An 11,106-nucleotide genomic window follows, 5' to 3' on the forward strand; every position below is an offset into this window, starting at 1 on the left:
GTCAAAAATAACACATACAGACAAAACTGACTACAACACTTGGAATTTAATTATTGGACTTGAAACGTTTGACAAACATCATTCTGGAAGAATTTCATGACTTCCACACATGGTGCAACACCATAACTATCAAAATAATATTTAACCTGATTATTATAAATATAAACCCAATGAGAACCGTTTCCATTATTATCTTCTAAATTCATAATAATATTCTATGTATATTTAGAGGTTTGTCAACTCATTTCTCAAACAAACAACCACATTATCAATTGTTAATTTCTTACAACATTTGATAAGTTCAAAATTTGATGTTGTATTCTTTCCAAATTCTTGAAACCACTCATCAATGCTCATATATTTATGAGAAAGATACAATCCATTACCCCTTTTAGTTAATTTTACACCTGCTTGTGCAATAGAAGAAAGCAGATCTTCAACTAACAATCTCGCTTTATCAGGTTGGCTCTCAAGTTTTTCAGAAAAATCTACAATTACACCAATTTGTTTCTCCAACTCTTTGTTATGTCTTTCCAACTCTTTTTGAGCTGTATTAGAGCCTTCCTTTCATTGGCAGTTTTCAGCGCTGCCGAAATACACCCGCCAATGATCCAGCCGCACTAAAACCAGCAAATAAAGGAATTAGAAATGGGAGAAATGCTCCACTGGTCTCTTATTAAATATTTCTTCAACATTTGTTTTGACAGTTTAATTTTAAATGAGCCAGTATCCTTCAAGATTCTCACCTGTTCTCTTGTGAGCAAAACATCAATTCTTACTGCTCCTTTTCTCTGAATTGTATTAACGTTAATCATGCAAGGCTTTTGATTTTGAATAAAAGATGATAGTTTATCAAGATTGATTTGATTAGCATATATCCCAGATGGCACTTCACTACTCATTTATTTATCAAAAAATGTGAGACTAATCATAACACCATTATCTGTATTAATCTGTAATTCTATTTCTTCCAAAAGCAAACAATATGTATCAAATTCTTCACTCTCTCATCTTTCAATGGATGGGGAAGCATCCACGATTAGGCTTGAGTTTCCTTTTTTTGTATACCTTGTCGAGGCTCGTATGAGAGCGAACACACAACGCACAGCAAGAGGGGGTGGGGGGGGCATGAGACAAGAGGGGTGGGAGTGGGAAGGACAAAAAAGTGGGGAACAGAGACACAAGGAGATCTGTGGAAGGGAAAGGGATCGGGCATGGAGCACGGGATATACAAGATGGACATTACAGGGACTTTCAGGAATGAAAACAGGGAATTTGAAGGAGGTGGGTTTGGGGTGGACTAAGGGGGAAGAAAACATCGAGGATTTGGATGGGGGGGTGATAATAGGTGGTGGTGCACACCTGCTTTGAAGGACTGGAGGAAAGAATGGGATTGAACAGAGTGAGGGAATTCATTCCAAAGGCAGGAAAAAAAAGAGGAATGAAAGAGTGAATGTGAGCAGTGATTTGTGATTTTGGTAGTTTTACCATAAGGGGGTTGTTGGCGGGCCTTGAGCACCCTACGGAAATATGGGGGGGGGGCACCAATCACAGACAGAGCAGGGGGGGGGCGAGACCGGAGTGGAGATGGTAGAAGACAGAAAGACCAACAACCTGCTTGTGGTGAGAGAGTGAGAGGCCCAAAGACTCAGCCTTATCGCTGGAGATGCCGATGATCCGAAATGCCTTGGTTTCCACAGCGTGAAGCCGAGAAAGGTGGGAGGCAGGACCACCAGCCCAGAGGAGAGAGCAGTACTCCAACAAGCTTCGAACGAAAGCTTTGTATGTGGTCAGGAGCTCAGGTGGGCCGAGGAAGGACTTTGCATGACGGAGGATTCCCAGTCGGTGACGGGCTTTGGAGGCCAGGTTGGAAATGTGGCTTTCCCAAGAAAGATCATGACAGATAGTGAGACCCAGAAGCTTTAAAGAAAGGACTTCTTCCAGAGGGTTGTTGAGAAAGTAGATAGGGGGTATGGGGCAGGGAGGGGGGGGTTCCAAACAGTCCTTTCAAAGAGAAAAAGTGAGAGTGTAAGATTTGTCTGGATTCAAAGATATGTTACAGGTGTTGGACGAGTTTGTGATTTTACCCAGATCTGCAGAGAGCGAAGAAACTACCGCTTATCCTTCTGAGGGATGGCAGATGTCATGGCAGACGGTGGAGTCATCAGCAAAGAGATAAAGAGGATTGTCCAGAGAGTCGGAGAGATCATTGATGAAAACCAGAAAAAGAAAAGGCCCAGAATACTGCCTTGAGGAACTCCAGCCTGCACAGGAAGAGGGGATGAAAGAACTCCATTTGGGCCACACATTGACAGTGACAGGAGAGGAAGTCTGCGAGCCAAGAGTGGAGATGGCTTTGGATACCACAGGAAGAGAGTTTGGTGAGCAGGGCAAAGTGCCAGACCATGTCAAAAGCACGCGATATGTGGAGGGATCTGGCTCTGATTTCATGTACGGTATTGAGGACCTCCATCCATTGTTGGGAGAACAGAAGCATCATATCCAGGGCAGAGTGACCTGGTCTGAAACCAAATTGATGATCGGAAATCAGGCCATTGGAGAAGAGTAAGGATTTAATTTCTGAAGCGATGATGGATTCCATGACCTTGCTGATGATTTGAAAAAGGCATATTGGTCTTTAGTTGCAGGGATCTGTTTTTGCACCCTTCATGCAGGGCAGTAATGATGCCATCTGGACCGGTTGCAGAATCTGAGTCAAGGTTTGACAGCAAACTCTCCACCTTGTCAGAAGAAAAGGACACAGAGTCCAGGGACAGTTGGGTGTGACTGGCTAATGTGGGTACAGAAAGCGATGGGTTTTGGACCCAAGATTTTGATTCAAACACCAAGTTTCGGCATTCAGCCTTTTCACTTGTGGTATCAGCAGTACGGTCATTTGAGGTAAGGGAGGGGATGGAGGGGGTACATGCACCAGAAACATTTTATTAGACACCACCCAGATTTGGAGGAGGGAGAGAGGTTGGAGAGTTAAGACTTGAGCTTAGAAAGATGTTGTTTTCTGGCTCTCCTGAGGGTAGATACACACTTGTTCCGAGCTTTATGGAAGGAACTGAGATTACCCTCAGTTGGGTTTGTTTTCCATGAGGCAAAAGAAAGTTGTTTCAGGATAACTGCCTCACCACAAGCTTCAGTGAACCATGAGTGGGAGGAAGGAAAGACAACTGAAGACAAGAGGGGATAAATATGTGCATGAGAGAGAGCAAGTTTCTTTGAAAGAATTCCCAGGATTGGTTGATGTTGGAGAAAGTCACGATGGGAGACCAGTCAAGAAGTTCGATGGCTGCCTGGAGACCCGGCCACTCGGCTTGAGTGAAATGCCAGACTCGACGGCGCTGAGGTCAGGTCAGGTCAGGTCAGGTATGGGAGCATGCGCCAGAGCAGCGTGTCACTGCATCCACTTTCCACCGGTACTCCAGGGGCCTCCGTCTGGCCATCCCCCAGGCAGATGCTTGGCCCATCCGCATCGCCTTGAGATGCCAATCAACCGGCTACAACTACAAGGCACGTGGTCCGCCCATTGGCCTCGTCCACTCACGAGACTCCCTCGCTGAGAGAATCTGGTGAGCAGGATTAGTGTCAGGAAAACGAGCCACATGTCCATACAGCCGCAGCTGACGCTCACAGACTATGCAGATAACAGATCTCATTTGAGTCTCTCTCAGCAACCGCTCGTTGGACACAGTCTGACCAGCGATAGCCAAGGATTCTCCAAAGAGACCTGGAATCAAGTCTCCGCCTCAGATCCTTTGTCAGAGTCCAAGTCTCACATCCATAGAGCAAGACTAGAAGCACCAGGGACCTGAAGACTCAGACTTTCATCCTCCCACACAGGTACCGGCAGCACCACACCTCATTATCCAGTGAATCCATAATTCCAAGGCCCGACCCAGACATCTATTGACCTCTGGCTCACAGCCAGCAGAGACATGAATATCACTGCCAAGGTTAGTAAATCTCTCCACGACCTCAACATCCTCACCACAAACAGACACAGACAGGACAGCAGCATCCAAGATGTCATTGAAAGCCTGGATCTTAGTTTTGACCCTGAAATCCGTAATCCCAGCGGGTCCGACCCCTCATTCAGCACCTCGAGGGCCCCCAAAAGGATATCTAAAGTCTCCGCAAAGAAGACTGCATCATCTGCGAAATAAAGGTCAGAGATGTTGACATTCCCAAACGATCGACCGCAGCTTGATCTCTCCGACATCCTCCCGAGAATCCAGTCCATACAAGTGCTGAAAGGTGTGGGGGCAAGTACACATCCCTGACGAACTCCAGTGACAACTGCAAATAAGTCAGAGATGGTACCACCACATCCCATCTCTCTACCAGAGTAGAGTTCAGATATCATATCGATCAGTTTTAGTGGCACCCCACAAAGACCAAGAATCTTCCAGAGGGCATCCTGATTCACTGAATCAAATGCTTTACAGAGGTCAACATAAGCTGCAAGCAGCCCCTGCCTAAACTCTCGGCTGCGTTCGGTGAGGACCTGAGGAGCAAGGATACGGTAAATCTTTGACCTCTGGAGTAAAGCCTGACTGTTCTGGACACTGGTGCTAAAGCAGATGGTGGCGAACCCTATCAAAAATTATCTGAGTAAAGACCTTGCCCGGCACAGAAAGCAGCGTCACCCCTCGGTAGTTGCTGCAGTCTTGGCGATCACCCTTGCCTTTCCAGAGAGTGACAACAAGGCCCCTCTTCCACAGTCGATTTTTGGGTCAGCAACAGTTATTGGAACATCCCTGATGTCCAACACGACAGCTGGTGGATCAGCCTGGTACAACCGCTCAAAGTAACTGGCCCAGCGGGCCTTCGCTTCGGACTCCTCTGTCAAGAGCCTACCACCCTCTGCTCTAACTGCAGTACACTGAGGGTCGGGCTTGGATGAACGCAATGCGCAAATTCCCCTGCAAGCAGGACGAGAATCACTTGACCATGGGTGATGCTCTACCCCCTCTGATTCCTTGTACATCGGCTCCTTGTCCAACCTTAGCGCACCCCTCATTCACGAGGGGAAATCGGTCGCGTCTCTAGGATTGGTCGGGGGGCGTGTCGGGGCGTCTCGATCCCCCCCCCCCCGAAGAGGCTCTGCTTCTCTTGGAGCTCGCTCCGCACCCATTGGCTGAAAGGCGGCAAATGCGATTGCACCCTTCCGATTGGCCGAAGTGTGGAATCAGAACTTCGGTGACCGAGGGAACTCCGCCCACATGCGTGTTCGACACACCATCCTGCAGGGAATGGTCCATAGTGTTGTTGCTGTAAAAGCGAAGATGGGCGTTGTTAGTGATGTAAAAATCCTATCTATAAAATAACTTCACAGCGCATGTACAATTAATCACCCATTAAGCATAGGACAGGACCCTACCTAGAAACACATACTTACCGATATAACTGATCTATAGGACCTGGCTGTTGTTTGCATCGTTTCCAAATTCGTAACACCACCTTAACAGTTGACCTTGGGCATATTATGACCTTTTGGTCCATGTTTACCTCAAAAATAATTTGCTGGTTGAATTCGGTGACCTGAAATATAAATCCTCTTCAAATTTCAAGTCAATTGGATGAAAATTGAGGAATTTAGAAATACCACCTAAGTTGTTGACAGTTAACCTCATATACATATACTGTATATGTTAACATTATACTCGTGTGTGTATATATATATATATATATATATATATATATATATATATATATACATCGTTAACCTCAAAACAAAAGTTCCTCAGCTGCATCAATGAATAAAATGACAGGCACTTTTGTTTTGAGGGCGACAATATATATATATATATATATATATATATATATATATATATATATATATATATATATATATATATATATATATATATATATATATATATATATATATATATATATATCTCTTCTTCTTCTTCTTCTTCTTTTGGCTGCTCCCGTTCGGGGTCGCCACAGCGGATCATCCGTATGATCCGCATCGTGATTTGGCACATGTTTTACGCCGGATGCCCTTCCTGACGCAACCCTGGTCACCTCTTACGACACAGGGATTTTATATATATATATATATATATATATATATATATATATATATATATATATATATATATATATATATATATATATATATATATATATATACATACACACACACACGAGCGATACCCGTGCACATGCACGGGATAGCAGTGCAACATAGCTGGTAGCAGATAACAGACCGTACACGGGGAATGACAAAAATACGCATTGTGCAAAATGCAAGTGGTACTATGGACGCCAAGACTTCCCAAACATTGGTCGGCATGTCCGCTAAATGCCACAGCAATTTCATAGGGATCGTGTGACGGCGAGCCGAGTTTTTAGTGTGCAAGCTTGGTATTATACTAGAGATATATACATATACAGAGTTTAATGGTGATTACACACACACACATATTAAAGTGATGATACACATATTACACACACGCACGCAAGCAGGGCTCCGTTTCACCTTCTGAAACCCACATATTGAGATAACAACCAACACACCACACATCTACCGCACCACGTCATCCCTCAGACCGGCAAGCAGCAGCTTCTTCGCTCACTGCAGATCTGGGTAAAAATCACAAACTGGTCCAACACATGGAACATCTAACAATCCGGACAACTCTCACACTCTCACTATGTCTCTCTGAAAGGACCGTTTAGAAATCCCCCCCCCCCCCCATCAACTTTCTCAACAATCCTCTGGAAGAAGTCCTATCTTTCAAGCTTCTGGGTCTCACTATCTGCCATCACCTTTCCTGGGAAAGCCACATTTCAAACCTCTCCTCCAAAGCCAGTCGCCGACTGGGAATCCTCTGTCGTGCAAAGTCCTTCCTTGGCACACCGAAGCTCCTGACCACAAACAAAGCTTTTGGCTGCAGCCTGATGGAGTACTGCTCTCCCTTCTGGGCTGGTGCTCCAGCCTCTCACCTTTCTCGGCTTCACGCTGTCGAAACTGAGGCATTTCGGATCATTGGCATCTCCTGTGATGAAGCCGAGTCTTTGGGTCTCTCACTCTCTCACCGCAGGCTGGTCGGTGGTCTGTCTTCTACAGTCTCGTCTCAAGCCTCACCCCCCCCCCCGCTCTCTCTGCGATTTGTCCCCACCACATTTCCGCAGGGCGCTCAAGATCCGCCAACACCCCCTTATGATAAAAGTACCAAAAAAAAACAAAAAAAAAAACACTGCTCACCTTCACTCTTTCATTCCTCTTTTTCCCCACCTTTGGAATAAACTCTCTCACTCCATTCAATCCCATTCTTCCCTCCAGGCCTTCAAAACAGCTGTTCACCACCACCTGTCACCCCCCCATCCAAATCCTCGATCTTTTCTACTCCCGTTAATCCACCCCAAACTCCCCTCTTTCAAATTCCGTGCTTTCCTTCCTGAAAGTCCCTGTAATGTCCATCTTGTATTCCCCATGTTCCCCGCCCCATCCCTCTCCCTTCCACAGATCTCCTAATGTCTCTGTTCCCCACTGTTTTGTCCTTCCCACTCCCTCCCCTCTTGTTTCATGCCCCCTTGCTGTGCGTTGTCCGTTAGCTCTCATACGAGTCTCGACAAGGAATACAAAACTAAAAAAAACATCCAATTCACTTTCACTGTAATTCTCTCACACAGATACACCATGAATTTCCACTTTCCTGGAAGATAAATTTCCAGGTTCATCTCGTCCAATCATTTGAGAAACGAGATTTGTGCTTTGATGGGAAATGTACACGATAATGAAAGGAGGGGGGGAGGGGGAAAATGAGGGATGGGGGGGAGGTGGAAAGGGAGGTATGGGGGGAGGTGGAAAGGGAGGTATGGGGGGAGGGAAAGGGAGGTATGGGAGGGAGGGGGAAAGGGAGGCATGGGGGAGGGGGAAAGGGAGGTATGGGGGGAGGGGGAAAGGGAGGTATGGGGGAGGGGAAAGGGAGGTATGGGGGAGGGGGAAAGGGAGGTATGGGGGGAGGGAAAGGGAGGTATGGGGGGAGGGAAAGAGAGATATGCGAGGAGGGGGAAAGGGAGGTATGGGGGAGGGGAAGGGAGGGAAGGGAGGAATGTGGGGACTGTGTTCATGACGTTCCCAATGACTTGTAGAATTCCAGAATAATTTCCCTGACGAGTCCAACATCCCTGACACGGAATGTCCCCCGAAGATTAAGGAGGAATGTTACATTTTCGACCCACACGATGTTTGGGAGTTTTTAGATGATGAATCAGGTTTTTATCTCCATTCAGGTGATGAAGGTTAAATATCCCACGGAACAGGTAAAGTAGGTAATTTGTACCTCGTTTCACCTCCTCATTTAGAGATAAAATTGGATTTACAAGTTAATAATAAAAGGTTTCTGGTAGTTTTGTAGTTAAAAGGAAGAATGAGGTTTAATCCTCGTTGTACGAAGTTTCGTGATGATGATTAATAAACAACGTGGTGAATAAAACAAAACGAGTGAAAAACACCTCATTAAATCAACAACCAAACACCTCAACAAACATTGAATAAAAACTCCTTTAACTTCCCTTCGTTTCCGTCATGAAGGAACAGAGAATTATTTTATATTTAAATTACCGTTTTCCTCTCTCTCTCCTCCTCTTCACATCATTTCCTCCCCGACCACGAGGACCCGGGTTGGAGAGAACAAGGTCACAGGAACATGAACCCGGAAGTTCTTCTTCGCACTTCCGGTTAACTCAGATTATTATTCTTCCTTCTTTCTTTTAATTTCTAATAGACTTTTCAGAGGCTCCAGGTTCTATATTCGCCACGCACCTAAATTCTCGGATATGGATACGGGAGGCTTGTATTGCGAGCCCCGTTTCTTTTATGGATTTTAAAACTGATCCACAGAATTGAGGGTGATTCTGACTGACAACAAAATGCATCCGGCAGGCCTGAGCACGTGATCCCCATGACTTAGAATGCTGGAGACACGATGTGGGCTCCTCGTACTGAGGGCGGAAAGAGAAAGGATGAACCAAATCCTTGGAAACCTCACACAGGTCACATGACCTCGTCGGGTGGCGCCATATCATGTGAAGACAGAAGCTGAAAGAACAATTCGCGAGTCTAAGCTTAAATTCGGTTGTCTGGTCCCCTGGGGAGAGCCGAGGATTCTTCATCCTTCTCGTAATCACCTTTATTGTCCTTTTAATGACTTGTCTTGAGGATTGTCGTTGACAGCTCATTGGGCACTCGGTGTCATATGAACAACTGAAGCCACACGTCGGCCATTTTACCACTCTCATTCAATACCACAGGTCGGCCATTTTACCACTCTCATTCAACATTCATGGTGCCACAGGTCGGCCATTTTACCACTCCCATTCAATATTCATGGTGCCACAGGTCGGCCATTTTACCACTCCCATTCCAGGTCGGCCATTTTACCACTCCCATTCCAGGTCGGCCATTTTACCACTCCCATTCAACATTCATGGTGCCACAGGTCGGCCATTTTACCACTCTCATTCAATATTCATGGTGCCACAGGTCGGCCATTTTACCACTCTCATTCAATATTCATGGTGCCACAGGTCGGCCATTTTACCACTCCCATTCAATATTCATGGTGCACCAGTGATGTACATCTTTGTAATTACCTTACATTCATTTGCAGTTCAATCATCGACTAATACAAAGGTTGGAGGTACCCACAATCCCTTTCATTCACCTCGTCAATGAGTGTGATGATACTGAAGAAGAAGAAGAATCTGGTTTTCGTGACGTCAGCTTCGTTTCCAGAGGAAGTGGAAAGTAAGGGGAACGACCCATTTCCCATGGGTAGTTGATCAATCAGTTAAAATTTTGCATTGATCAGTTAGCAGTGTCAACAATTGCAGATAATTTTTTTTTACATACTGACGGGTCAAGCGTTGCACTTGTCGAGTTATGACGTCATAATGAAGGCGCCGATGACATCCTCATTAACATACCTTATTTCAGATCGGGAGTGCTTGACAATGAGCCATGTTTTAAGTTTTTTTCCCCCATGGAGTGGTTTTGGAGACATAGAGGTGCAACGTTTTTCATTTTTTTCCAAGATGGCGCCTTACCACGCGAAGTATGACGTCATAATTATGAGTAAAACATACTACAGGAGGCGCAGCTATACTCAAAATTTCATGTCAATTGGACCAACAATTGCAGAGAAATATTTCTTCAGACCGACTGGATGAAGTGTTGCACTTGTTGAATTCTGACGTGCAAATCGTGCAAATGTTCCAAAGGTATACTTCCATTTGTCCTTCTACCTCTCCCATGGGCTATTCCTTGTATCTGCCCGAGCTTGTCCATGTGGTTACCTGTTGTCGTCAAGCATGTTGTGACCTACCCCATTTCATCAAAGCTCATCCTTTCCATGACCACAAATGTCATGAAGATTTTGAATACAGTAGCTATTAGCACAACGAAGCAAGTCCTGAAGTGTTGGAAATATAATATCTTTCCCATCTGCGGTCTCTTTGGAAACTCTGTAAGCTCTCTTGTAATGAAATGCGTGTGTCCATGATTCCTTACTGTCACACTTGGCAGCTCTGTGTGTTGCTAAGAGTACCTATAGTGAGGTCCTGTCCGACGTGGTTGTAAAGCATTTTTCCTTTTGAACAACTTGACATACACAAAGTGTCGTGTATCTAGAAGTCGTGGAGCTGCTCTGCTGCTGGCTCCACAAAGGCATGTTCCACCTGCGAGTGAAATTCCCTGATGACTTTTGTTTATGCAACACAGAAATTAATCAATGTGTATATCCATTTGCTTTCGAGTTAGTGGGACATCAATATTTCATGTGGGGACAGTCTGCTGTGTCTATTTACAATTGACCTCATTGACATGAGTGCTAATAGTCCTGCAGCGTAGTCTGATATTTCAGATCAATTGTTCAAATTTGCATAAAAGCACCAAAATTGGTAAACATGTAGAATAATGTATTCCGAACAATTCTAGATATGGAGCCACCCGAGATTGTGCCTTGGTCAGCTTCGGCGACCATTTTCCAAAATGGCCACCATTCTACTTTTGCGAAATTGGCTATATGCTCTTATTTTCTTATTGTATTGGTGGTAGATATAAGGAAAGTGTAAAATTCA

The 11,106-nt window shown here is 45.1% G+C and overlaps 1 protein-coding gene across 2 annotated transcripts in view; it reads right to left on the bottom strand.

Moving 5' to 3' along the window:
• The window catches only part of LOC147029234 (uncharacterized), a 113,195-nt gene extending 104,458 nt beyond the window's left edge, over positions 1–8,737 (bottom strand). The window contains exon 1 of one of the 2 annotated variants that reach the window (XM_085876462.1): positions 8,591–8,716. The gene's annotated coding sequence lies outside the window, so the exon portion shown is untranslated. Of the gene's footprint in view, positions 1–8,590 lie in introns of both variants that reach the window. The other variant, XM_085876459.1, reaches the window with a different exon arrangement.
• Between the last annotated feature and the right edge of the window lie 2,369 nt (positions 8,738–11,106).

This window comes from Eptatretus burgeri, chromosome 4 (genome assembly GCF_056783735.1).
Source record: "Eptatretus burgeri isolate ZD-2024b chromosome 4, Ebu_testis_v1, whole genome shotgun sequence".
Classification (NCBI taxonomy): Eukaryota; Metazoa; Chordata; class Myxini; order Myxiniformes; family Myxinidae; genus Eptatretus; species Eptatretus burgeri.